This window comes from Melozone crissalis, unplaced genomic scaffold, assembly GCF_028551555.1.
Source record: "Melozone crissalis strain CALT ecotype California unplaced genomic scaffold, PUWL_Pcris_2 ptg000077l_1, whole genome shotgun sequence".
NCBI classification, from domain to species: domain Eukaryota; kingdom Metazoa; phylum Chordata; class Aves; order Passeriformes; family Passerellidae; genus Melozone; species Melozone crissalis.
In genome coordinates, this window is record NW_026535854.1 from 1,718,865 (window position 1) to 1,741,524 (window position 22,660).

The 22,660-nt window shown below is 49.5% G+C and overlaps 1 long non-coding RNA gene across 1 annotated transcript in view; it reads right to left on the minus strand.

Annotated features, from left to right (window-relative positions):
- Positions 1 to 316: 316 nt before the first annotated feature.
- The window catches only part of LOC128946152 (uncharacterized), a 65,228-nt gene continuing 42,884 nt past the window's right edge, over positions 317 to 22,660 (minus strand). The window contains exons 2-3 of the long non-coding RNA XR_008483945.1: positions 3,057 to 3,153; positions 317 to 443 (exon numbers count right to left, since the gene is read on the minus strand). This is a non-coding gene — a long non-coding RNA (uncharacterized LOC128946152). The remainder of the gene's footprint in view (positions 444 to 3,056; positions 3,154 to 22,660) is intronic.

The window sequence follows — 22,660 nt, forward strand, 5'->3', positions numbered from 1 at the left end:
GAAAACCAGCCTGAGAACAGACAACAAATCAGGCAACCACCAGGATACTGCTGGCTCCTGGAACAAGCGATGATTAATTCCAACCTGGATATAAAATAAGCCTGCACTAGTCCTCTGCTGTCTGGTATTGTCCCAGGATTATGGTAATTAAGCAATTTGTATTACCTGATACTGATAAGAAAAATAAAGCCCCGTTTATGACACTGTATCCCCTGGATTTTACACGGTAGTTACTGAGGCATTCTTGCTACCTGGTGAACATAATATTCAAGATCATAAAGCGTCGTGACTTTCTCATCCAGCATGGAGGCAGAGCTGTTGAATTTGCTGATTAATTTAACCATAATTTCATAATCTGTTTCTATCTTCATGTTCAGCTTTTCAAACTCCTCCTTCAGCTGCTCTATGGGCCGGAACTTCTTCCTCACCTCTTCCTCTCGGGCCTTGGAAACAAAAGGAAGAAAAACCAGATGTGAGATAACAAGATAGGAGATGAAGAGAGACAAGACAGACACAGAAAGGAATGCCAGCCCCAAAATTCACAAAGGGAACCTGGCTGTCTATGCCAATGGATTTATTGCTCTACATCAGAGGTGCAGGGGCAGGGTCCTTCTGAGAAGCCCAAGAACCCAGTTAGCTGTGATATACCCACAATATGAGTGAACAGTAGAGCTCTGTGCACCACTTCTACATCTCTACAGCATTTGTGCACTATTTCTACATCCCATTTCCATCCAATTCAACATCAAGCCCACAGGCAGCAGTACTGCTGTTCTCTGCTTGCCTGCAAGTGGATCTTCTCAAAACCTGGCTGCAAAAAACCCCGAGGCACCTCCCTGATCTTACAGCTGAACCTCTCTGGAACTGGACATGAGGCTGGAGAGCTCCAGAGGTCCCATCCAGCCCAAAGTGCCCAGTGACTCCAACGAGTTCTCAGACACAGACAAAGATGCTTTTGCCTTTCCAAGTGTTGAGCAAATTCCTGGAAGGGTCTATTGTTGCAGACATTTTTTCACAGAAATCCTTTCTTTCAGATTTCTGCATTTTCTGGGAGGCCAGAGGCCCCAGAAGATGAATGTAAACAGTTGTTATCAGCTGCTGTGGAATGTAACAGGGACACCTTGATTGGCTCATGTTTGTATGTTTATAATTGAGGGCCAATCACAAGAGCAAGCCAGGGGACCGAGTCCCTGGGCACAACTTTGTTTTAGATTCTTTCTTTTCTATTCTTGGCTTAGCAAGCATCTGCAACTTCTCTCTTTATTCTATTTAGTACAGTTATAATGTATTATATATCATATATCAATAAATCCAGCCTTCTGATCAAGAAACAAGATTCACCGTCTCTCTCTCACCAGCAGCGACCCCACACAGGGTGCTGTAACAGTCTATCTCCTAGGGAGAGGTGTGAGGACAGAAGCTGTCAGAAAGGGAGGCAGAAGGAGCAGTGATAAGCTGGGGGCAGCTGACGTGCTGTGCCATGGGACTTGGCCAGCACACAGCCTGTCCTGAGCTCATCTCCCTCGCAGTAACAGCACCCCAAGGGCTGCCCTGAACAGAGAGCTGACACAAAACATGTGGTGAGGAGGAAAGGCTCTGTCAGAGATCTCAGAGAGCCCCAGAGGTGCAGGAACATCAGCACTGGTGGCACTGGGGACAGAGCCTGCTGCTGCAGGGGACAGAAGCAGCAGAGAGGCCATGCTGGAGCTGGGCTGCCCCAAGGACAGGAGAAAGGCAGAAAGCCCCTTTTGGAAGGCATTTGTCACAAATGCCCAGATGTGTTTGTATGCGGAGTGAGCCTCAGCTGGAGGGTATGCACTGTCCTGTTCCTCATGAGGGATCAGAGAGGGCTGGAGGAAAACCAAGTGAGCAACGGAGGTGAAAGCTGTGTCAATGGAATGATAAATTACCAGAGGTACCACAACCAACCCATCCCTCCCAGAGCTGCCTCTGCCGGAGCACAGAGAGGCTCGGTGTAACTCCATTTCCTCTGACACTAAGCCTTCAGGGATGGATTTGCTCTCTGCAGGAGTGACCGCAAATGGAATACTTTAGGTGCATTAGATGTAGCTGCTTTTAGCCCACTTGCTGGGACAAAAGCTATTCTAACAGGGGGTTTTAAAAGATGGCTTATTTTCACCTAATAGAGTATCACTAATTTTTGCATTTCAATGATCCTCATTTCCAGCAGCCCTTTTCAGCAGCCCTGCAATCAATCAGCAATGCTGCTATGGAAATAATCTCCAGCAAATGAAATCATACCGTGCTGCCACATAAGGGAAGAAAAAGCCTTTCTGTGACACCAGAACTTTAGAGCCTTGACTCCTCTTTCAGTTTTTGTTTGAGTGAGCCAAGACCAAGGCAGCAGGAGGAGTGAGGGTTAAAGAAATACTGCTGAGGGGGAGAAGGGAAAGAGGCTCTGATGTACCTGATGAGTCACACATCTTCCCACCTATTTACTTTGGGTTGTGGGTTGTTTTGTAACTAAATGGACAACTTGGAGCTTGTGTAAGGAAACATCAGCCCCTGCTTCACCATGGCCACTTGGGTTTTGCTATCCAGAGCACAAGGTTGGAAATCCAAAGCAAGGAGAGTAAAGGGAAATACCCTCTGTAAATATCGTCAGCTGTAATCCAGTTCCCTTTGGGGTCTGCAGACATTTTTGTGAATTGAGCTGCAGTGAAACAGATAAATTACATTGTTCAGAGCAGCTGTGGCTGCCCCTGGATCCCTGGAAATGTCGAAGGCCAGCTTGAATGGGGCTTGGAGCAACCTGAGATAGTGGAAGGTGTCCCTGCCCATGGCAGGGGTGGGACTGGATCAGCTTTAAGGTCCTATCCAACCCAAACCACTCACAGAATCTTCGAGTCATACAGAAAAGTCAGGGAACAATATCACTAACAGGTTAATAAAGGTATTTTAGGTCCATATTCACCACAAAATTAGTTTGCACAGTGTTTTCCAAGCAATCATTTTAACCATTGTGTTTCAGCAGAGTGTAACAGGGTGTTTTCAGATCCCTGCAATGTGCATTGCTTTAGAAATGGGAAACTCACCTTCCTTTCTGCCTTCTCACTTTCCTTCATTTTAGCCAAGGCCTTTTTAAGCTCCTCAGATGTGAATGAATTTGCATCAAGATCAACCTTGCCCAGCCTTGCAGAAGAAACAAAACAAACAAGAACATGTAATGAGTGAAAAACGGCCTCAATTCTATCTTCACGGTGACATTCTAGCAATGGCTAAGGGCAGCAGGAAAGGAATGAAAAAACGCACCATACTCAAGAAAAGATTAGGCTGAGTGCTGGATTCTGTGTCAGGCTCACAGACACCACCCCCTGACAATATAGGGCTCTGCTGACCCAAATACTCAGATCCCACCACAATAAAAACAGCTGATGAATTGATACGTCAGAATTTTGTGTTGCCATTGAGGAACAACCCCAGCGCCACTATATAACTGCAGAGGGCCTACAAGCTTCAACTTGCAGATTTCAGCTTATGAACATTGCACAGAGAGTCACAGGAGACCTCAGCACCTTTCCAGTGAGGGAAGGGACTACAGAGAAGTGGGAGAGGACTCTTGGTCAGGAACATTAGTGACGGGACAAGGAGGAATGGGATCAAACTGCAAGAGATGGAAGACATTTGATGATGGGAAGAGGTTCTTTACTCTCAGGGTGCTTGTCCCCGACACAGGGGCCAGTGCAGAGAGGCTGTGGATGCCCCATCCCCAGCAACATCCAAGGCCAAGTGGGACAGTGGCCGCAGCAACCTGCTGTGCTGGGAGCTTGCTCAGCTTGGAACCAGATCATCTTGAGGGTCCCTTCCAAGCCAAACCATTCAAGGATTTGATCATTCTGCCATCCCCATCTCCCATTGAGCAGCGGCCTTGAAACTTCAGTGACATCACAGCTCCCAGAGGGTTCCAGGTGGAATGTCCAGGACCTGGAAACGAGCACAGCAGACACTTCACCGGCTGCCAAGGGTCAGTTGCTGCTCACCCTGTGCTCTGACCCTCAGCTCTGAGGTGCTGCTGCTGACTGGGTTTTTTCTGCAACCTGCTCTGGAGCGCCAATCCCAGCACAATGTGCTCTGCTGTGCCCATGGAGGTACAGTGCCATGCCAGGCAGGGGGCACCCGGCTTGGGCAGGCTGCAGCCATGTGGGAATGGATGGTGTGGGACAGGAAGACCACTGGGAGATTGTGCTGCCCCTTGCAGGCTGACAGAGACACCGTGGAGGAGATGGAAGTGGACCTGGGGCTGGATGAGGAAGAAATGACTGAGGTGGACTCCTCCTCTACTTCCATGTCCAACCTGGTTCAGGACATGGAAATAGAGGAGGACGACAACATCGACAAGATGGAGGTCGATGAGGAGGATAACATCGAGGACATGGAAGAAGATGAGGAGAATGAAAACGAGCCCACGGTCCTTGGATGAAGATGGAGCCCCACAGGTAAGACAGGCAGATGCTTCCCACGCCCTGCCCACACACACACTGGGTCCCCTGACGCCAGGCTGGGGATGGGCTGGATGGCCCCGCTCAGGGACACGGTGCCCGCAGGGGGCCTGGATTGTGCTGCCACAAGCACCAGCCCCGGCCTGCCCTGCGCTTGCCTGGGGCCACGCCAGCCCTGCCAGCCCCGGCCCAGCCCCTGGGGCCCAGCTCCCAGCCCTGCTGGGCCCAGTGCTGCCAGATGAGTCCAGCTCTGCTGCTTCCTTTCTTCCAGGACTGCTGAACATCATGGCTCAGATAGGATGCATTTGTAAATACGTTTGAGAGTTTAGAAGCTTCCTGTAAATATGTTTACTACGTTGGAAGTTTTTTGTAAATACATTTTGAAGATTTTTAGCCCATCAGATCCCATGTCAATATGTTCTGTATGTTTTTGTGGTTGTTGTTATAACAATTGTTATAATGACACATGTTCTGTAAATCCTAGGTTTGCCGATCTTCGGCAAATAAATCCTGTCTCTTTTTAAAACCTGACTTCTCTTGGCCATTCCTTTGGGCACAGGCAGCCTTTGCACACTTGTGGGTTCCACTTGTTCTGCGTTCCCAGGGCTGGATGTCCCTGGGGGTGCGGGTACAGCCACCCTAGGGCTGCGGGTCCCTGTGCACAGGGGCTCCCACTGACACCACTCCTGGCCCTGGGCACTGCTGCTCTTCCTGGCCTGGGGCACAGCGCTGTCCCCAAGAGCTCAGCTCTCACCAGCTCTCACACAGGGGGCTCTCACAGCACTGGCACCTGCAGCCATGCCACCAAAGCAGCCAGCAAACCTTCAGCCACCCTTCCTGCTGCAGCCACAGGCACTCCTGGGCCCAGAGCCGCCAGCAGGCCACAGCCATGCAAAATCCACCTGCACATGCTCTCAAGGCCACCACAGCCTTGGCAACTGGGCCACCTGCATCTGGGCTGCTGCAGGGGCTGATCTTTAAGCCTTGCAGCCTCCAAAGGCCCTGGGCTCTGCTTCCCAGCCTGCTCCTCTCTGCACTGCCCTGAGCCTGCATTGTTCCAGAGACAAAAGCCAAGCCAGGACATCCTCACCCTGCCCGCATTCCTGCTGCTGCCAGCGGCCACTGGCCCCTGGGCCCCACTCGGGTGACAGCTGCAGGGACAGGGCAGCCTGTGCTGGGCAGGGGGCACGGGGCTTGGGGCCCTGGGGCTGCTGCTGCTGCTGCTGCTGCTGCTGCTGCTGCTGCTGGGGGCCAGGGCCCAACAGGGCCCCGAGCTCAGCCCCTGCCCGGGCAGCTGCCCCCAAAGCCCCACACTCCCCGAGCATCCCCATCACACCTGCCAGGGGGAAATCCAATGGGCTTCAGGAAAGAAATTCCCCATAGTGAGTACACCACGGCATCCAAGGGGAAAGTCAGCACCAGCTGATCTTTACAGCACCTTGACAATGGTGGCTGCAGGGTAGGTGAGATCTCCAGGGCCTCTGGCAGTACCTGCTCTTCACGTGAGCCTGTGCGGCTGCTCCCACTGGGACGCAGCACTGGGCCCAGGCCAGCCCTCAGCCCCTCACAGATGATCCCAAGGAGCAGGCTCAGAAAGCATTTCCAGACCACTTCCTGTAGATATTTCAAAAGACTGAATGTAATTCAAAGAAGCCACCTTGCACATTCAGTTTTCGTGTCGTGGCATGAGAAGCCATGAAGGTGCCTCTCAATGTGCACTCAGGGCACTTCCACTGCCATCCCAAAGTGGACACAAAGGACAGGCCTCTGCTTTCAGCACTGCTGGGCTCCTCATTACAATGATATCTCAGGAGAATTCAAGGTTGTGGACGCCCAGGGGCCTCTTACTGGAATTATAGTATCTCACGACAAAAATGACAAATTAAAGTAAAGTGAGGCAGCCCTTTAAATGCAACGTTTTATCAGTTTTATCAGGGCTTACTGAATGCAGTGTTGGCGCCCTGCAGCAGCAACAGGGCCGGCTCAGCTGGTGAAGCCCAGGGGACATTTTGAAACATCTGCATCCAGCACCACCAGAGCAGGGAATGTGGGGACAGCCGCCTGCAGTGCAGGATCCATGGGTGATATTTTAGCCCTGTGGGTGGGCCACCCTTTACATCAGGGGCAGCTCTGGGTAACAAATTATCCAATCCTTAGAGCGATATATATCTTCCAGTTAGGTAGTCTCTCCTTTCAGAGTACAAGATTTTTACTAAGGGAAGTTGAAAGTCATTTGTTCATTGGCTTTTAAAGGCTTTCCCAGATATTTCTTTGTATTCGGTTCGTTTTATAGCATTCTGGGACTGAGTTAAGGAAAGTCTCTATTTTTAGAAAACTCAGGGAGTGATACGAGTCGCAACATTTTACTCTATTTTTCATATGATTTATAGAGTTTTCTCAAGGGATCAAAGTTCTAATATTCAATCCAGTTTTTGAGTTCTGCCCCCGGCATTCCTGAACCCACTGATACCAAGATAAGGGTGATACACAGGTACTGCGGTAAAGTCTAGACAAGCCACCTGCTGTCTGCCATCTCCCCTCCTTCTCTACCCCCTGCCCACGTCTGTACTGATCACACCGGCCTGGATTCTACCCTAACCCATTCTTCAGTACCTCTCCTCACTGGATCCCCCTCAGATAGCTCACAAAATGCAGTCCCACCTCTGGAGGGGGTCGTCAATATCAAACTCTCTCCCACCCGCAGCTCTCTCATCGGGTCCTCCCCCTGTGTTGGGTCCCAGCTCTGCGTCAGGTACCACCCCTGCATTGGGATCCAGCGCTTCCTTGCCTACTCCCGCTGCCCTACCCCTTCCAACTCAGCCCCTTGCGGATCCAACACTGTCAGAGCTGGAAGTGTGAGGGGTGGTAACTGGAAGGCCGCCATCTTGGCAACCAAAGGCCCACAACACCGGGCCTGGCCACTCACCCCAGGCCCCGCTCCTCTGCCAAAGACCAAGTTCCCTCTTCTTCAGCATGAGCCTGAGGTTTCTTGGCAGAGGATGCGGAAGCTGGCGGCTGAAGAGGGGGACTGGGAATTGGTAGCTAAAATACAAGCAGCACCGGTGCAGTACCAGAGTGGGGCTAACCCCTGATGGGAAACTGTCCCACACGGGAGATGAAAGATCTTTCAAAAGCAATGAAAGACCATGGGAGGGTCTCATCGTACTTTAATAATTTGTTAAATGCCATCTTCACTTCACATGTTATGGTGCCTCACGATCTGCTCCATTTTATGCACATCCTACTTTCTCCCACTGAAATTATTCTGTGGGAAGGAATGGGGGAAAAACTAATACAACAGCTATTAACAGACTATGCTAGGGAAGACAGGCAGGCACACCTAACACTATTCCATCTAGGGAGGAATATTTCACTAAATCTCATTCAATAGACCTTCCCTGAGCTCTATTAGAAGAGATAGAAGTGCTGCAAAGACGCCTCTCATGCAGACACCCAATGGAGAAACACCTAGTCTAGATTTCACAGACATTCTGCAGGGACCTGGGCAATCCTTTCTAAAATTTATTGACCACCTTCCACAAGCAATATTGAAACAAGTTGTGCATCCAAAAGCCAGGAAGGTACTCCTTACTAAACTTGCTGAAACTAATGCTAATAACAACTGTAAAGACATTTTACCTTCTCTACCACTCAACACAAAGCCTACCATTGCACAAATGGTCGAGGCATGCACACTTAGGGCATCCTTACACTGTCACGCCAGCCAAGCTAAGGCTACCAGTAAGGGTGTAGTAGAGGTGATAGTAGCCTCCCAAGTTATTCCCTGACATACACATGAAAAAGGACCTGGCTTTAAGTGTAGGGAGATGGGGCAATTTAAAAAGAATTGTAAACCTAAAGCCTATTACTGGGGACCTTCTAGGTGTCACAGCCACTGTCCTCACTGCCCCCCTCGTCCACATGTTTTCCAACACCAGCAAAACCGGTGGCCTGCGGGAAACCCCACACAGACGCAGAAAGGCCCCGCGCAATGACACCAAACGCGAGGCCGTTCCGCCATACTCTCCCCAACACCGTGGAGAACCAGCACAGCGACCTCCTCAGATCCAGCGGGACAGCTCGATTGCTGCAGAAAACTCAACAGAAGACAGCTTTGCCCTGGAACCCAAAGGCAGCTAGTAGGGGCCTTTTCTATTTCAATCCACGATATTTATGTTCACCATATTCCCACAGCAAATACAGGCCTGAAGGACGGCCCAAAGACATTTTGATTTTAACCAACACCAGGGAAGGGATGGAGACACTCACTCTACTACCTGAGGTACTCGCCCTGATATCTTTGCAGGAGATAATTGTCCAGGCTATATACTTACAGTCTCCCCTTTTTATTCCAAAAGGAACAGTTATAGCGAGAGCCAACCTCCTAGTTTACATGATCACCACACCAGCTGATCCAATGGTATTGTGGGCACAGACAACATGCAGAAATAGACCTGTTCTTAAGTTTTCTTGGTCATTTAAAGGGAGAAAGAGATGTCTTTCAGGATTATTAGATACAGGAGCTGACATCATCATAATTTCCTGCTCTGATTGGCTAAAATAATGGCCCCTGGACCCAGCTGCTGAGGTAAATATTAGCTACCAGGGGAGCCACTACCAGCTTCTGGAGTCAAGGTACCATCTGCATGGAAGGTCTTGAGGGCACAGTTGCTACACTAAGATCATTCGTCACCCGGGCACCAAAACCACTTTGAGGAAGAGACCTCTTGTCCCAATGAGGGACAAGGCTAGAGATCCTATCAACACCTCAGGATTTCTAGACGGGGCCACTGAGTAGTGTGCCACACTTCAGTCAACCTGGAAGTTCAACGACCCCATATGGGTGGATCAGCGGGCCCTCTGAGGAAGAAAGTTAAAGGCCCTGAAGTCCCTCGTGCAGGAGCAGCTGACTGTGGGCCACATTGTACCATCTACTAGCCCCTGCAATGTGCCTTTCCTTGACATGCAAAAGCCTGACAAAGACCAGAGGCAGCTACTGCAGGACCTCATGGAAAATCAGCAAGGTCATTGAGGACATGGGTGCCCATCTGCCCGGCCTGCCCTCAGCCTCCAAGTTACCTCGAGTTTGGCAGATGGTTGTTATACATCTAAATTACTGCTTTTTTGACATCTCCTTGCACCCCAATGAAAGCCCCTTGTTCGCCTTTTCCATCCGTAAATTGACAAGCACCTTTTACAGAGGTACCAGTGGACCGTATTGCCTCAAAGAATGAAGAAGAAGCCAAATACTGGTTTATGCCTTGGACCCCAAATTCTCTTGCTCAGGCGGAAAAGACAGCCTAATGCTATAATTTTTCATTACATGGACGATACAGTCGTTTGTGCAGAAGCTCAATTCATTTTGGATGTTGCCATACAAGATGTCATCACAGCGGCACAGCAGAAAGGTTTTAAGATTGCAGCAGATAATGTCCTAAAACAGTTGTCTGGAAGGATCTTGGCGTGAAAGCACAGAGAGAATCATCACACCCTGAACACTGCACATCAAGGACAACCCAAAGACTCTGAAAGAACTCCACCAACTCTGTGGAAGCATCAGTTGGGTACATTCACTGCTGGGAATCACCAGAGAAGATCTCACGCCACTGTTCCTGCTCCTCCTTAAAGGCAGTGAAGGACTCGATTCCCTGCAATCACTGATACCGGAGGCCGAAGCAGCTGTACTAAAGGTCTCCTGGGTGATTCAAACTAAACAGGCACACAGATACCACCCTAATTTTCCTTTCTCCCTGGCAATCCTTGTTGTAAGTCCAAAATTCCACGCATTATTGTTTCAGTGCGATTCAGCTTTCTCAGATCCCCACATAGAAATTGAATGCGTTTTCAGAGCACACCAACCTACTAAAACGATAACAACCCAACAGAAAGTTATTGCAAAACTAATGCAGGAAACCTAGAGAGTGTCTGTGCTCTCTTGCAGGAATAGACCTTGTGAATATATACTTACTTCTCACTCCAGAGCACCTCAATTGCCTACTTCAAACATCTGAACCACTGCAATATGCCTTAGATAATTTTTAGACAGATTAGGATCAGGCATCAAGTCTACCATCAAAACATTCCTGTGCTGCTCAGGATGTTTAAAATTAGCCCACACCCAGCAAGATCCATTGTAGCCCCGGGCCCAAATTCTCAGGAGCATGCCCTTGCTTCTGTCATGGCTGAAGTCAGTCCAAGGGGACTAGAGAGTCTCCACATCTGGCAATCAGACATCACACACTAAGCCGCTTTTGCCAGACTAAAGTACATCCACGTCTCAATCGACACCTTTTACAGTGCAGTTTTTGCCTCTGCCCATGCTGTTGACAAATCAGAAGATGATATAAAACATTAATTTTTAGTTTTTTCCACCTTAGCAATCCCACAGGAAATTAAAACTGATAATGCTCTTGCTTATACCTTGCAATGATTCCAACAAGTTTCTGTCCCCTGCGGCATAAAACATGTCACAGGCACACCACACTCCACCACAGGACAGTCCATAGCCGAGAGGGCCCACTGAGCCATCAAAAGGATCCTTGATCAACAGAGCTGGGGAGTCCAGATATTATCTTCCATTGAGAGACTGGCCAAGGCCTTTTACGTATTCAACTTTTTGAACAACCCATTTATGGAGACAACTCCCCCAATCATCAGGAATTTTACTAATTCAACTGCAGCCCAATTAAAAGAACTGCCACCTGTATTGAGCAAAGACCCCAAATCTAAACAAATTATGGGCCCTTTTCCATTAATTACTTGGGGAAGCGATGCTGCCCTTGTCTCTACAGCAACACTCCTAAGATGGATTCCAGCAAAATACTTTAAAACTGTTTCTGGGAACAATGAGGCAACCACCAGAACTACCATCAGAAGAACAGAATGGAAGGCTAAGAGAGACAGCAGCAGCCTGAGAAAGAACAAGGAGAAGGAAAGAAGAAGATCTCCTAAGCAGCGTTGACCACACACACCAAGATAGCTCAGACACCACTAACCAGGATATATGGATTAACATTTGTAAAAATTATATTTTAGCATTGATATATGATTCTTTAATAAGCTGTGTTCACACCCTTGGCTTACAGAAGAGAAAGTTTAGTGGGAACACAACTTAAGTTTCATCTTCTAATCTCTTTATCTGTTTGCTTTTAGGCAACCCAAGCCTCAAGATACTAAGTCAGCTAAAGTCAGAGGATGCTGCCATTTGTAGCCGCTGCAGCAGGAATCTGGATGCTCCTCACTGAGCCGCATGCCTTCAGCTGGGTGCTTCCACAGAGAAGCCACAATTTCTTGTCCATGGCGATGGCGGTCAGGCACTACAAGGCATGTGTTTTTTCTACCTGTTGTCACATAGAGAGTCAGTATACCAGGGCATCCAGCTGCTAAAAGATAAGGAAACAAGATCCAGATAGAAGGCTGGTTCACTGGACTTTCCAAACACAGGGGTTTGCGAGGCTGGATTTCATCTTTAGTTAAGACTGTTGTGTGGGCTTTGTTTTTTGTATTCATTGTGTTGGTTATATTATCCCTTTTTCCTAAATGCCTGCACAACTCTATGGCAGAAGCCTTCTTTCTAGATAACAAAAAGGGGGAGATGTGAGTTCCCAGGGGCCTACCACTGGAACTGTAATACCTCAGAACAAAGTGACCAAGGTAAAAGAGAGACACGGCTCTGAATGTAATGTTGTCGCCCATGGGCATTTGCAGGCTCATGTTGATGCAGCACCTTTTGTTCGTATCACCTAGTTCAACTGCTACATATTCCTTATATGTACTCCCTTGGAATGTTCCAACTCTCTTGTATCAATTTGGTCCTGGCTTACTTTAATGATCCTGCGCTGTTCACCCCCATATTGTGTGCCCAGCCCCATTTCGTCTCCATTCCTGGACCCTCTTCAGCGCAATCCACACTATTTAGAGTTCCACACAACAATCCCGCTCATGCCTCATCCATCAGCCATCCAAGCAAGCCGGCTCCCAGCTCTGCAAGTGCAGGTCCCTCCCAGAGGTTGCTGTGGGCAAGCCGCAACACAGGAACTGAGTGCACCAGGGAACGGGCCTCTAATAATAGACATGAATCCCACAGCCCATGCAGCAAAATCCTTGCATGTCTTTTCTTTTTCCTTTTTCTCTCAGTTCTCAAGCTACATTCCGCAATTTTTCCGACTGGGAACTCGGCTTCCCTCTCCTCTTTGCAGGATAAGTCACAAGTGTAACCCTGCAGGAACAGCCTGAAACAAAGGGAAGTGGGAGAGGACTCTTGGACAGGAACTGTTGAGACAGAACACGGAGGAATGGGATCAAACTGCAAAAGTCAGAAGAGATTTGAAAATGGGAAGAAGTTCTTTACTCTCAGGGTGCTTGTCCCTGACACAGGGACCAGTGCAGAGAGGCTGTGGATGCCCCATCCCCAGCAACGTCCAAGGCCAGGTGGGACAGTGGCCACAGCAACCTGCTGTGCTGGGAGCTTGCTCAACTGGGAACCAGATCATCTTGAGGGTCCCTTTCAAGCCAAACCATTCAAGGATTCGATCATTCTGCCATCCCCATCTCTCACTGCACAGCAGCCCTGAATCTTCAGTGACATCACAGCTCCCAGAGGGTTCCAGGTGGAATGTCCAGGACCTGGAAACGAGCACAGCAGACACTTCACCGGCTGCCAAGGGTCAGTTGCTGCCCGCCCTGTGCTCTGACCCTCAGCTCTGAGGTGCTGCTGCTGACTGGGCTTTTTCTGCAACCTGCTCTGGAGCGCCAATCATAGCACAATGTGCTCTGCTGTGCCCATGGAGGTACAGTGCCATGCCAGGCAGGGGGCACCCAGCTTGGGCAGGCTGCAGCCATGTGGGAATGGATGGTGTGGGACAGGAAGACCACTGGGAGATTGTGCTTCCCCTTTCAGACTGACACAGACATTGTGGAGGCGATGGATGTGGACCAGGGCCTGGATGAAGAAGAGATGATGGAGGTGGACTCATCCTCTACTTCCATGTCCTCCACTGTTGAGGACATGGAAGTAGACGAGGAGGAGACCATCGAGGAGATGGACGTAGATGAGGAGGATGACACCGAGGACATGGAAGTTGACGAGAAGGATGAGGAGGAGCCCATGGTCCTTGGATGAAGATGAAGCCCCACAGGTAAGACAGGCAGATGCTTCCCACACCCTGCCCACACACACACTGGGTCCCCTGACGCCAGGCTGGGGCGGGGCTGGATGGACGCTCAGGGACATGGTGCCCACAGGGGGCCTGGATTGTGCTGCCACAAGCACCAGCCCTGGCCTGCCCTGCGCTTGCCTGGGGCCACGCCAGCCCTGCCAGCCCCGGCCCAGCCCCTGGGGCCCAGCTCCCAGCCCTGCTGGGCCCAGTGCTGCCAGCTGAGTCCAGCTCTGCTGCTTCCTTTCTTCCAGGACTCATACTCATGATGGCACAGATGCAACGCCTTTGTAAATACGTTTTAAAGTTTTGAAGATTTCTGTAAATACGTTTCAAAGTTTTGAAGATTTCTGTAAATACGTTCACTACGTTTGAAGTTCTCTGTAAATACGTTTTGAAGATTGTTAGCCCATCGGATCCCATGTAAATATGTTCTGTACATTGTTGTTGTTGTTATAACAATTCTTATAATGACACATATTCTGTAAATCCTAGATTTGCCGATCTTCGGCAAATAAATACTGTTTCATTTTAAAACCTGACTTCTCTTGGCCATTCCTTTGGGCACAGGCAGCCTTTGCACACTTGTGGGTTCCACTTGATCCGCGTTCCCAGGGCTGGAGTTCCCTGGGGGTGCTGGCACGGCCACCCCGGGGCTGCGGGTCCCTGTGCACAGGGGCTCCCACTGACACCACTCCTGGCCCTGGGCACTGCTGCTCTTCCTGGCCTGGGGCACAGCGCTGTCCCCAAGAGCTCAGCTCTCACCAGCTCTCACACAGGGGGCTCTCACAGCACTGGCACCTGCAGCCATGCCACCAAAGCAGCCAGCAAACCTTCAGCCACCCTTCCTGCTGCAGCCACAGGCACTCCTGGGCCCAGAGCCGCCAGCAGGCCACAGCCATGCAAAATCCACCTGCACATGCTCTCAAGGCCACCACAGCCTTGGCAACTGGGCCACCTGCATCTGGGCTGCTGCAGGGGCTGATCTTTAAGCCTTGCAGCCTCCAAAGGCCCTGGGCTCTGCTTCCCAGCCTGCTCCTCTCTGCACTGCCCTGAGCCTGCATTGTTCCAGAGACAAAAGCCAAGCCAGGACATCCTCACCCTGCCCGCATTCCTGCTGCTGCCAGCGGCCACTGGCCCCTGGGCCCCACTCGGGTGACAGCTGCAGGGACAGGGCAGCCTGTGCTGGGCAGGGGGCACGGGGCTTGGGGCCCTGGGGCTGCTGCTGCTGCTGCTGCTGCTGCTGCTGCTGCTGCTGGGGGCCAGGGCCCAACAGGGCCCCGAGCTCAGCCCCTGCCCGGGCAGCTGCCCCCAAAGCCCCACACTCCCCGAGCATCCCCATCACACCTGCCAGGGGGAAATCCAATGGGCTTCAGGAAAGAAATTCCCCATAGTGAGTACACCACGGCATCCAAGGGGAAAGTCAGCACCAGCTGATCTTTACAGCACCTTGACAATGGTGGCTGCAGGGTAGGTGAGATCTCCAGGGCCTCTGGCAGTACCTGCTCTTCACGTGAGCCTGTGCGGCTGCTCCCACTGGGACGCAGCACTGGGCCCAGGCCAGCCCTCAGCCCCTCACAGATGATCCCAAGGAGCAGGCTCAGAAAGCATTTCCAGACCACTTCCTGTAGATATTTCAAAAGACTGAATGTAATTCAAAGAAGCCACCTTGAACATTCAGTTTTCGTGTCGTGGCATGAGAAGCCATGAAGGTGCCTCTCAATGTGCACTCAGGGCACTTCCACTGCCATCCCAAAGTGGACACAAAGGACAGGCCTCTGCTTTCAGCACTGCTGGGCTCCTCATTACAATGATATCTCAGGAGAATTCAAGGTTGTGGACGCCCAGGGGCCTCTTACTGGAATTATAATATCTCACGACAAAAATGACAAATTAAAGTAAAGTGAGGCAGCCCTTTAAATGCAACGTTTTATCAGTTTTATCAGGGCTTACTGAATGCAGTGTTGGCGCCCTGCAGCAGCAACAGGGCCGGCTCAGCTGGTGAAGCCCAGGGGACATTTTGAAACATCTGCATCCAGCACCACCAGAGCAGGGAATGTGGGGACAGCCGCCTGCAGTGCAGGATCCATGGGTGATATTTTAGCCCTGTGGGTGGGCCACCCTTTACATCAGGGGCAGCTCTGGGTAACAAATTATCCAATCCTTAGAGCGATATATATCTTCCAGTTAGGTAGTCTCTCCTTTCAGAGTAGAAGATTTTTACTAAGGGAAGTTGAAAGTCATTTGTTCATTGGCTTTTAAAGGCTTTCCCAGATATTTCTTTGTATTCGGTTCGTTTTATAGCATTCTGGGACTGAGTTAAGGAAAGTCTCTATTTTTAGAAAACTCAGGGAGTGATACGAGTCGCAACATTTTACTCTATTTTTCATATGATTTATAGAGTTTTCTCAAGGGATCAAAGTTCTAATATTCAATCCAGTTTTTGAGTTCTGCCCCCGGCATTCCTGAACCCACTGATACCAAGATAAGGGTGATACACAGGTACTGCGGTAAAGTCTAGACAAGCCACCTGCTGTCTGCCATCTCCCCTCCTTCTCTACCCCCTGCCCACGTCTGTACTGATCACACCGGCCTGGATTCTACCCTAACCCATTCTTCAGTACCTCTCCTCACTGGATCCCCCTCAGATAGCTCACAAAATGCAGTCCCACCTCTGGAGGGGGTCGTCAATATCAAACTCTCTCCCACCCGCAGCTCTCTCATCGGGTCCTCCCCCTGTGTTGGGTCCCAGCTCTGCGTCAGGTACCACCCCTGCATTGGGATCCAGCGCTTCCTTGCCTACTCCCGCTGCCCTACCCCTTCCAACTCAGCCCCTTGCGGATCCAACACTGTCAGAGCTGGAAGTGTGAGGGGTGGTAACTGGAAGGCCGCCATCTTGGCAACCAAAGGCCCACAACACCGGGCGTGGCCACTCACCCCAGGCCCCGCTCCTCTGCCAAAGACCAACTTCCCTCTTCTTCAGCATGAGCCTGAGGATTCTTGGCAGAGGATGCGGAAGCTGGCGGCTGAAGAGGGGGACTGGGAATTGGTAGCTAAAATACAAGCAGCACCGGTGCAGTACCAGAGTGGGGCTAACCCCTGATGGGAAACTGTCCCACACGGGAGATGAAAGATCTTTCAAAAGCAATGAAAGACCAAGGGAGGGTCTCATCGTACTTTAATAATTTGTTAAATGCCATCTTCACTTCACATGTTATGGTGCCTCACGATCTGCTCCATTTTATGCACATCCTACTTTCTCCCACTGAAATTATTCTGTGGGAAGGAATGGGGGAAAAACTAATACAACAGCTATTAACAGACTATGCTAGGGAAGACAGGCAGGCACACCTAACACTATTCCATCTAGGGAGGAATATTTCACTAAATCTCATTCAATAGACCTTCCCTGAGCTCTATTAGAAGAGATAGAAGTGCTGCAAAGACGCCTCTCATGCAGACACCCAATGGAGAAACACCTAGTCTAGATTTCACAGACATTCTGCAGGGACCTGGGCAATCCTTTCTAAAATTTATTGACCACCTTCCACAAGCAATATTGAAACAAGTTGTGCATCCAAAAGCCAGGAAGGTACTCCTTACTAAACTTGCTGAAACTAATGCTAATAACAACTGTAAAGACATTTTACCTTCTCTACCACTCAACACAAAGCCTACCATTGCACAAATGGTCGAGGCATGCACACTTAGGGCATCCTTACACTGTCACGCCAGCCAAGCTAAGGCTACCAGTAAGGGTGTAGTAGAGGTGATAGTAGCCTCCCAAGTTATTCCCTGACATACACATGAAAAAGGACCTGGCTTTAAGTGTAGGGAGATGGGGCAATTTAAAAAGAATTGTAAACCTAAAGCCTATTACTGGGGACCTTCTAGGTGTCACAGCCACTGTCCTCACTGCCCCCCTCGTCCACATGATTTCCAACACCAGCAAAACCGGTGGCCTGCGGGAAACCCCACACAGACGCAGAAAGGCCCCGCGCAATGACACCAAACGCGAGGCCGTTCCGCCATACTCTCCCCAACACCGTGGAGAACCAGCACAGCGACCTCCTCAGATCCAGCGGGACAGCTCGATTGCTGCAGAAAACTCAACAGAAGACAGCTTTGCCCTGGAACCCAAAGGCAGCTAGTAGGGGCCTTTTCTATTTCAATCCACGATATTTATGTTCACCATATTCCCACAGCAAATACAGGCCTGAAGGACGGCCCAAAGACATTTTGATTTTAACCAACACCAGGGAAGGGATGGAGACACTCACTCTACTACCTGAGGTACTCGCCCTGATATCTTTGCAGGAGATAATTGTCCAGGCTATATACTTACAGTCTCCCCTTTTTATTCCAAAAGGAACAGTTATAGCGAGAGCCAACCTCCTAGTTTACATGATCACCACACCAGCTGATCCAATGGTATTGTGGGCACAGACAACATGCAGAAATAGACCTGTTCTTAAGTTTTCTTGGTCATTTAAAGGGAGAAAGAGATGTCTTTCAGGATTATTAGATACAGGAGCTGACATCATCATAATTTCCTGCTCTGATTGGCTAAAATAATGGCCCCTGGACCCAGCTGCTGAGGTAAATATTAGCTACCAGGGGAGCCACTACCAGCTTCTGGAGTCAAGGTACCATCTGCATGGAAGGTCTTGAGGGCACAGTTGCTACACTAAGATCATTCGTCACCCGGGCACCAAAACCACTTTGAGGAAGAGACCTCTTGTCCCAATGAGGGACAAGGCTAGAGATCCTATCAACACCTCAGGATTTCTAGACGGGGCCACTGAGTAGTGTGCCACACTTCAGTCAACCTGGAAGTTCAACGACCCCATATGGGTGGATCAGCGGGCCCTCTGAGGAAGAAAGTTAAAGGCCCTGAAGTCCCTCGTGCAGGAGCAGCTGACTGTGGGCCACATTGTACCATCTACTAGCCCCTGCAATGTGCCTTGCCTTGACATGCAAAAGCCTGACAAAGACCAGAGGCAGCTACTGCAGGACCTCATGGAAAATCAACAAGGTCATTGAGGACATGGGTGCCCACCTGCCCGGCCTGCCCTCAGCCTCCAAGTTACCTCGAGTTTGGCAGATGGTTGTTATACATCTAAATTACTGCTTTTTTGACATCTCCTTGCACCCCAATGAAAGCCCCTTGTTCGCCTTTTCCATCCGTAAATTGACAAGCACCTTTTACAGAGGTACCAGTGGACCGTATTGCCTCAAAGAATGAAGAAGAAGCCAAATACTGGTTTATGCCTTGGACCCCAAATTCTCTTGCTCAGGCGGAAAAGACAGCCTAATGCTATAATTTTTCATTACATGGACGATACAGTCGTTTGTGCAGAAGCTCAATTCATTTTGGATGTTGCCATACAAGATGTCATCACAGCGGCACAGCAGAAAGGTTTTAAGATTGCAGCAGATAATGTCCTAAAACAGTTGTCTGGAAGGATCTTGGCGTGAAAGCACAGAGAGAATCATCACACCCTAAACACTGCACATCAAGGACAACCCAAAGACTGTGAAAGAACTCCACCAACTCTGTGGAAGCATCAGTTGGGTACATTCACTGCTGGGAATCACCAGAGAAGATCTCACGCCACTGTTCCTGCTCCTCCTTAAAGGCAGTGAAGGACTCGATTCCCTGCAATCACTGATACCGGAGGCCGAAGCAGCTGTACTAAAGGTCTCCTGGGTGATTCAAAATAAACAGGCACACAGATACCACCCTAATTTTCCTTTCTCCCTGGCAATCCTTGTTGTAAGTCCAAAATTCCACGCATTATTGTTTCAGTGCGATTCAGCTTTCTCAGATCCCCACATAGAAATTGAATGCGTTTTCAGAGCACACCAACCTACTAAAACGATAACAACCCAACAGAAAGTTATTGCAAAACTAATGCAGGAAACCTAGAGAGTGTCTGTGCTCTCTTGCAGGAATAGACCTTGTGAATATATACTTACTTCTCACTCCAGAGCACCTCAATTGCCTACTTCAAACATCTGAACCACTGCAATATGCCTTAGATAATTTTTAGACAGATTAGGATCAGGCATCAAGTCTACCATCAAAACATTCCTGTGCTGCTCAGGATGCTTAAAATTAGCCCACACCCAGCAAGATCCATTGTAGCCCCGGGCCCAAATTCTCAGGAGCATGCCCTTGCTTCTGTCATGGCTGAAGTCAGTCCAAGAGGACTAGAGAGTCTCCACATCTGGCAATCAGACATCACACACTAAGCCGCTTTTGCCAGACTAAAGTACATCCACGTCTCAATCGACACCTTTTACAGTGCAGTTTTTGCCTCTGCCCATGCTGTTGACAAATCAGAAGATGATATAAAACATTAATTTTTAGTTTTTTCCACCTTAGCAATCCCACAGGAAATTAAAACTGATAATGCTCTTGCTTATACCTTGCAATGATTCCAACAAGTTTCTGTCCCCTGCGGCATAAAACATGTCACAGGCACACCACACTCCACCACAGGACAGTCCATAGCCGAGAGGGCCCACTGAGCCATCAAAAGGATCCTTGATCAACAGAGCTGGGGAGTCCAGATATTATCTTCCATTGAGAGACTGGCCAAGGCCTTTTACGTATTCAACTTTTTGAACAACCCATTTATGGAGACAACTCCCCCAATCATCAGGAATTTTACTAATTCAACTGCAGCCCAATTAAAAGAACTGCCACCTGTATTGAGCAAAGACCCCAAATCTAAACAAATTATGGGCCCTTTTCCATTAATTACTTGGGGAAGCGATGCTGCCCTTGTCTCTACAGCAACACTCCTAAGATGGATTCCAGCAAAATACTTTAAAACTGTTTCTGGGAACGATGAGGCAACCACCAGAACTACCATCAGAAGAACAGAATGGAAGGCTAAGAGAGACAGCAGCAGCCTGAGAAAGAACAAGGAGAAGGAAAGAAGAAGATCTCCTAAGCAGCGTTGACCACACACACCAAGATAGCTCAGACACCACTAACCAGGATATATGGATTAACATTTGTAAAAATTATATTTTAGCATTGATATATGATTCTTTAATAAGCTGTGTTCACACCCTTGGCTTACAGAAGAGAAAGTTTAGTGGGAACACAACTTAAGTTTCATCTTCTAATCTCTTTATCTGTTTGCTTTTAGGCAACCCAAGCCTCAAGATACTAAGTCAGCTAAAGTCAGAGGATGCTGCCATTTGTAGCCGCTGCAGCAGGAATCTGGATGCTCCTCACTGAGCCGCATGCCTTCAGCTGGGTGCTTCCACAGAGAAGCTACAATTTCTTGTCCATGGCGATGGCGGTCAGGCACTACAAGGCATGTGTTTTTTCTACCTGTTGTCACATAGAGAGTCAGTATACCAGGGCATCCAGCTGCTAAAAGATAAGGAAACAAGATCCAGATAGAAGGCTGGTTCACTGGACTTTCCAAACACAGGGGTTTGCGAGGCTGGATTTCATCTTTAGTTAAGACTGTTGTGTGGGCTTTGTTTTTTGTATTCATTGTGTTGGTTATATTATCCCTTTTTCCTAAATGCCTGCACAACTCTATGGCAGAAGCCTTCTTTCTAGATAACAAAAAGGGGGAGATGTGAGTTCCCAGGGGCCTACCACTGGAACTGTAATACCTCAGAACAAAGTGACCAAGGTAAAAGAGAGACACGGCTCTGAATGTAATGTTGTCGCCCATGGGCATTTGCAGGCTCATGTTGATGCAGCACCTTTTGTTCGTACCACCTAGTTCAACTGCTACATATTCCTTATATGTACTCCCTTGGAATGTTCCAACTCTCTTGTATCAATTTGGTCCTGGCTTACTTTAATGATCCTGCGCTGTTCACCCCCATATTGTGTGCCCAGCCCCATTTCGTCTCCATTCCTGGACCCTCTTCAGCGCAATCCACACTATTTAGAGTTCCACACAACAATCCCGCTCATGCCTCATCCATCAGCCATCCAAGCAAGCCGGCTCCCAGCTCTGCAAGTGCAGGTCCCTCCCAGAGGTTGCTGTGGGCAAGCCGCAACACAGGAACTGAGTGCACCAGGGAACGGGCCTCTAATAATAGACATGAATCCCACAGCCCATGCAGCAAAATCCTTGCATGTCTTTTCTTTTTCCTTTTTCTCTCAGTTCTCAAGCTACATTCCGCAATTTTTCCGACTGGGAACTCGGCTTCCCTCTCCTCTTTGCAGGATAAGTCACAAGTGTAACCCTGCAGGAACAGCCTGAAACAAAGGGAAGTGGGAGAGGACTCTTGGACAGGAACTGTTGAGACAGAACACGGAGGAATGGGATCAAACTGCAAAAGTCAGAAGAGATTTGAAAATGGGAAGAAGTTCTTTACTCTCAGGGTGCTTGTCCCTGACACAGGGACCAGTGCAGAGAGGCTGTGGATGCCCCATCCCCAGCAACGTCCAAGGCCAGGTGGGACAGTGGCCACAGCAACCTGCTGTGCTGGGAGCTTGCTCAACTTGGAACCAGATCATCTTGAGGGTCCCTTTCAAGCCAAACCATTCAAGGATTCGATCATTCTGCCATCCCCATCTCTCACTGCACAGCAGCCCTGAATCTTCAGTGACATCACAGCTCCCAGAGGGTTCCAGGTGGAATGTCCAGGACCTGGAAACGAGCACAGCAGACACTTCACCGGCTGCCAAGGGTCAGTTGCTGCCCGCCCTGTGCTCTGACCCTCAGCTCTGAGGTGCTGCTGCTGACTGGGCTTTTTCTGCAACCTGCTCTGGAGCGCCAATCATAGCACAATGTGCTCTGCTGTGCCCATGGAGGTACAGTGCCATGCCAGGCAGGGGGCACCCAGCTTGGGCAGGCTGCAGCCATGTGGGAATGGATGGTGTGGGACAGGAAGACCACTGGGAGATTGTGCTTCCCCTTTCAGACTGACACAGACATTGTGGAGGCGATGGATGTGGACCAGGGCCTGGATGAAGAAGAGATGATGGAGGTGGACTCATCCTCTACTTCCATGTCCTCCACTGTGGAGGACATGGAAGTAGACGAGGAGGAGACCATT